Source organism: Xiphias gladius, chromosome 13 (genome assembly GCF_016859285.1).
Source record: "Xiphias gladius isolate SHS-SW01 ecotype Sanya breed wild chromosome 13, ASM1685928v1, whole genome shotgun sequence".
NCBI classification, from domain to species: domain Eukaryota; kingdom Metazoa; phylum Chordata; class Actinopteri; order Istiophoriformes; family Xiphiidae; genus Xiphias; species Xiphias gladius.
In genome coordinates, this window is record NC_053412.1 from 5,517,612 (window position 1) to 5,524,443 (window position 6,832).

The following is a 6,832-nucleotide window of genomic DNA, read 5'->3' on the forward strand; positions in this document are numbered from 1 at the left end:
ATAAAAATAATTTTCCAGTTTGCCGTAGTGGGGAGTTGTTAAAATGAAATGTGTATTAAATTTTCTTGACCACCGCCATGCGAGTTATGCATTGTCAAGTGCACTGTGTTCGCACTTAGGTAACAAGGGGTTTCCACTCTGAGGAGGAGTTGCTTGCAGTGAGTGTCTTTGTGAGAAACTCTTTAAATAAATGCCATTGATATCCTCCCAGTCTAAGATGATTAAGCCACGCTAATTGGGGAATGAATTTAACATCAGCCTTCTACCACATGCTGGTTATATTCATTCGGCTGTGTCACATTTGTCTACTCCATATTGGCATCAAACCTCATTTCAAAATATACTTGGCTGCTGAAATAGAGAACATTCGAGGGAGAGTTTAGGGATTTACCAGCCGGTGGGATGAACATATGTCAATTTAAAGTTGTTTTTTTTTCCTGTGGAAGACATAAAACACTCAATTTTATCACCAATAAAAGCCATTTTTACAGCACTAAGATCTAGGTAGTGTTAGAAATGTAGTTTATTCGTATAAAACTGGTTTGCCTTGCTCCAAATAACATCTCTTTTACTTTGTGTTTACTTTGTGTTGGCCTTTTGATAAATGAGTGTGCCAATAAAACATGCTTGGCAAGCGTTCACATCGACTGAGAAGCTCTCTGCAGAATGGCTGAGCCAACACCGTCATCTTCTCAGTAGAAGCAATGCAGTGTTTGTTAATTTGGTCTCTCCAACGAAACTGGGTCGATAAGAGACAGTAGCGGAAGGTGAGGAGAGAATATACATAAAGTTCATTAAAAAGCTACACTGGGGCTGAATGCAAACACTGACGACTGGTTGCAATAGGTACAGTACAATGACCGGATGATGATCATTAGGATAGTATATTTACATTCAGCCATGAGACGGATTCAGGACAGCCTGTAGTTACGGAAATGTCAGTGCGTCAGGTTATTGCCATTATTACCATTTCTGCTCCATCTCGTGCATGAGGAAGTGTGTTGATTGGCACATTTACGGCTGTTTGCGCCCCGTATATGCTCAGAGAAGGCGGACACAGCTGACCTAGAGTATATGAGAAATCGTTCTGTGCATGTCTTGAGTGTTGGTCAGTGTGTAATAAATTCCTGACCTCTTACTACTGTGGGTTGTGGTGTATTTACGGTAGAGTTTGACAGAGAGGCCAACTCTGCCTAGCGGTTGAGGTGAAAAAAAAAACAACTGCTACCATCCGAGTGTGTCTGTTTTGCTGGTTGTGTGTGTGTGAATTACCTAAACTGCGTGAAAATGTACAAAATGCGTGTATGTTTTCCTGCGCACCTGTGTGTGTTTGCATTGGCTGATATCCAGTCGCCAAATTCCAGTCCTAATGGTTTTATCTCACCCGCATAATCGGTGTGTCAGTGTGCTTGTGCATGTGCAGTTGTTTGCAGGTGCATACTGGGACGTTACCTCTGATTTCTTTGACAACCGTTATGAAAACAAGTCAGTGTTAAAATAATCCTCCGTTTATGAGAACATTACGCCTTCTTTAAGTGTTGTCACTCATCTACATTGGACAGATCATGTTCCTCACGGCTGTGCTGTTTTTTGGGACCGTTCCAAGAAGCAGGTTATTTAAGCCGAGTTATCTGGAAATCATCAGCCCAGGTTCAAGGATATGAGATCCAGGTTTTAATCAGCAAAGGTCAGTCTGCTCCTTGGAACAGGAGAGTGTTTAACACTTCTATATTCAGTCCAATCATTCTCGCTTTGGTCCTGAAATAATCTACAAAAGATGATCTGCAACAACATTGATAGATCGCTGGTAAAGGCTGCACCAGACTCTAATTAAAAATACAGACTCAAGGCAGCTTTGGTTTCAAAAAGGGTTTAAGTTGCAGTGTAAATTTTGAAAGCTACAGATGTCAGCACTTAGAAAAGCGGTTATTGAGTATGCAGTGCTCGATCCATTGATAAACAGAAAAATAGCTAATCAACAACAGAATAGGTAGAGTAATGGTTTGAATAATTTATCCAATGGCAAAAATGCCCAATACTGTCTGGTATCAGCTTCTTAGGGCTGATACCAGACAGGGCAAAAATGACTACTCTCTGAATAGTTCTGGGCATATTATAAAAAGTTAATCACCATTTCTAGCCTTCAATACCTTTTTACCCTCCAACACAACCCCCAGCACATGTCCTGTTCCCAGCCTGGGGCCAGACTCCCTCCCAGCAGCTGGTGAGTGGTGGGTGGCACTTCAACCCCACTGGCTGCGTGTATGTAGACAATTAGCTGAGCCACTGTGTGCATATACACACCAGAGTAAAGTTTTCCTTCTGTGTCATCAGCACAGCTCACACCTCAACAGTTTGTATCCGAGAGAGGTCGGGATAAGCTTCTCGAGAAACACGCCCGAAGTGAGCATCCTACCTCCTCTCCATGACGTAGCAGTCAGGAGAGGATACAGGGTTTGTTTGCTCCTCATCTCAGAGGTTAAAGAAACGGCATTTCCCAGAGAAACCTACATTTCAATGCTGCCAGTAACTGTTTCACCGTAGCTGTAAGGGCTGCAGTGCTTTACAGAGCCCCAGGCAACAGCTCGTAGTCAACCTGAGTATGGATTTACCTCTATTTACCTTCTTTTGTTTGTTCAACTAATTACTTCCTCTCTAAAGTTATCCAGACAACTCTCTCTCTCGCAAAGCAGTAATCCTGATTCATGAGACAGGTCCCTGGTCTGTGTCGGTGCAGGAAAAATAAGTGTGTAGTTTTTGCGCGGATAACCAAATTAAAAAGAAGTGGGGAGGGGATATCCCCCAGAAGGTATGGTTGAGCGCACAAGGGAAGCCACTGTGTCTCTGTTGGCCTCTAATTGATCCCATCGGTCCTCGTTAGACTAAACGGCACATCACCAGCTTGCCAGTTTACCGACAAAACCTGCTCACTTTCAGACCAACTTTCATCCTGCCTTATTTCATCTCATCAGGATGCTTCTATCTGCTCAGATAAACAATAGTAATGGACAGCATGTGATTAATTTATGATTCCTTCCATTCTCTTCTTTCAAATTAGAGCACGTCCACTGGGTGAGTCACGACGGCCCCTGTGCCTTTTTCTCTTTTCTTGGCATCATCTGCACACGGATCCCAGGTAAAGGTGTTCAGTTATTTTAGGGTGGGACTGGGCGTTAGTCTGAGGAATGTTTCGATTTGTACAGGCAAGAAATGGTCCACAGTTGACTGTGACTGTGGGATGAGAGAACATGCGGGCATGACGTGGCCAAAAGGTGTGGCTTAACGCCAGGAAGTAGCCCAGGCCAAAAACAGATGTAATAAATGAAACCTTTAATCTCGCAACGGAGCCTCACCCCGCGATGTACCTGAGCAACGTAAACAAACATGTACAGACACACACTCTAATGTCCTGGTATCCCTGACAGATAACGGAACATTTTTTTAAAATGCACGTTTTGACACATTCAGTAACTGTTTGTCCTAAGACGAGCTTACATCATATAATACATGTGGGCGACGTGCGTGTGTTGCGTGCTTATAGAAATACAACCACTGGCCTCCACATGTCAACAGGAATTGTGACATATATTTATTTATACTCAAATGAGCCATGAATCCACTCGCATACACACACACACACACACACACACAAACCTATATATAGAGTATATCGTATATGATATAACTGGTCCCACTGCCAAATGTACATCTGGAGGTGAGTCAGCTTCACAGCCACCCACCCAGCAGTGAGTCATTTCTGCAAATGCTTCACAGCATCTTAAATCCTCCAGCGCTAATCATGGTGATGGAGGAAGTATTCAGCTCTTTTACTGAAGTACAAGTAGCAATACCACAATTAGAAATAATCTTTTACTAGTAAAACTCTGACATTCAAAATGTTACGTTTGTAAAAGTATGTATTTATTATGCTACTAGATCATTATTACTGGTACATTAACATTTAAACAGCATTTTAATGATGTGGCTGGCTGCGGCATCGCTAATTTTATCCATTGTATGTATATACTGTTTGGTGGTTTAATTTACTATATAACTGAGTAGAGCTGAATTGATTAGTTGGTCATTCAGTTTGTCGATCAATAGAAGATTCATTTGAAATTATTATGAAAACTGATTCATCGTTTGAGTACATTTTTAAGCAAAATTAGCAGAAGTTCACTAGTTCTGGCCTCTCAAGTGTGAATATGTTTCTGTTTTTGGAAGCTTAATCGAAAATGAAAACAAGACTTGGTTGCAGCCCTGTAACAATACGTTGTATTTTATGTGCTCGGGGTAGGTTTTTAAAATCTTAATTCGCAAAGTACCTGAAATATAGTGGAGAAAGAGAGTGAAGTAGTGGACATTTTAAATGCTCAAGTAAAGTACAAGTACCTCAGAATTGTATTTAAGAACAGGAATTGAGTAAATATACGTAGTTCAGTTTCCACCATTTATCACATGGGTTGTGTAATGTTATTCCAGCACACCTTTGGCACAATGCCTATAAACAGGGTGGTGAATAAATGGTGCGGTCTTGGACACCGGATGCTTTACATGCCATTTGCGTGGAGGTCTGGCTTCCCTTGAAACTGCTGCACAAGAGATAAGGAGGCTGACTTTGTTCCTCCGCAGCCAGAAAGTAGGGCAGCTAGAGGGAGCAGCATGGAGTCCCGGGTCGTCCGCTACGTCATAAGAACAAGTGTGCGTGCGAGCAGGAAGATGGGGGGGCAATGCCTCAGCTTGTTTCCTCTCCGTATCCTAATTGCAGGCAGAACAGTGAGGCAGTAAATTATGAATGAAATTGAGAAGGAAGCAATGGAGGGAAGGAACTAAAATTCAAGGACCTCTTCTCTCCGGCCTCTTTTCGCTCTCATATGTAGAAATAATGAAAAAGCTCTGCACTGTCCTGTACATACTGTTCCCCATTAATTTCCCCTCGCACAGACACACAGAAAACCACAGCTGCGGTTTTATCGCTCTGCAGTGATTTTTTTTTTTTTTTTTCACTGGGCATTGAACATTGCCAATGAAAAACATGAACAACATCCTCCCCTTTATCTGCCCTCTTCTGTTCCTAAAACGTTCCTACTTGTATATGACTAAGAACAAAAAACAAAAAAAACCAAAACTTATATCGTTTCTTGTAGGGTTCAGTCACATTTTGGATTTATCCTGCCTTTGCATGAGAACAGACATTATAAAACGACCCCCCGGAAAAAACTAAATTTATAGATAAATCAGGCAGTCTTGGTGTCACCTAACACATCATTAAAACATCGTAATGTGGATAGAAAATATGCCACGTTCCAAGAGGTTGTAGGATGGATGTTGGAGCTGGAAAAGATTCAATTTATGAGCTTTTATGTTACCTCTGTATTGTAAGTCGGATATATCAGAGCATTTAGAAAAATCTGACCCCCCTCGTCGACTTGTGCATTTCAACATGAAGCTGGTAATTACGAGAACTCCGCCACGACATGAATGTGGCATTTCGCTTCTATCCTAATGCGTAGGTCGGAGGTCGTTTTAAAATCTCCGCCTCTCAGCCGAGGGATGGCAGCGTGATGGTGTGTTGGCTGATCAGTGGGTCGCTCCGGCACTTCGGCCGAGAATGCAATATCTCAACAACTAGTGGATGGGTAGCCATGAGATTTGGTTCACACGTTTATGTTCCCCTGGCGATGAATTGCAGTAACTTTGGCGACGCTCTGACGTGTCAGTTAGCGCCATCATCAGGCCTAAATACTTTGGTTTATGATCAAATACTGTACCTGCAAAACTAATGACATTCCCTTCATCCTCATTTTACATGGTGTATATCGGTGGTTTTGGCTTAGACAATGTCTCACCAATCACTAATAGCATCATGAATGGATATTAGTATATTATTAGTGATTATTAATATATTTGTGTCACATTTTATTCAAGTTCATTCGAGCTCCTCAGCTTCCTCCTTCAGTTTTAAGCTTCTCCTTCAGTTTAAAACCATCAGTACATGATGTTAAAAGGCTTCACTTTATCTTCCACAAAACCCATTTCATGCACCAGAAATGCAGCTTAAATATAGGACGTTTACAAGACCCCTCTCGCTGCAGGCTACAAAAATAACGACAGAGAAGAGGTCACTCGCTCCAAAACGGACCGTATGGCTGTACTTCTCCTATGGCACTTTAAAAAGAGGCTCCAGGCTGAGATAAACACATCACGCAAACAAACCCAGCAGCTTTTTTCTACTCCCGCTTTTGAAGAGGCTGCTTGTTTACCACTTAGTACTGCAAACCAGGTGTGTGTGGGTGTTTAGACGCCAATATTTGGCTTTTTCCTGCCGGTGTTTTCTTAAGGAGGGCATCAGTGGTCTGGGCAGCTGCAGGCCCCACAAACCCTTTGGTTCCATTCATTTGCATGAAGACGACAATCATTTAACCTCAGTTTTGTCATTATATCATTGTGCGTTTCATACCAGCATGTTTGTTACATCAGGCTTTACTTCATGTCAGTCACTTGGCACCTACAGAGAGAGGCTCCCTCGGGAAACAATCCTTCGAAACATGTTGCCTTACGAGCCTTACTGTCTTCTTCTTTGGGGGCCTCTTTGTAAGTCGCGTAGCTGTGTCGTTAGCTTTGACACTTTGTATTGTTGACAATGGCAAATTAAATACAGCTAAAAAACAGACAGTAGTGAACAGGTAAAAACCTGAAAAAGCAGTGGGTTTGTTGTTTAAAGCTCTTGAGAGCCTCAGTATTTTACACATTCTACCCACGCTGACGTGTCGTGACTGCGGGTGAAACACTGACCCTTCCACTGCTTTTGTGTGCCGTCACTCAAGGCTTC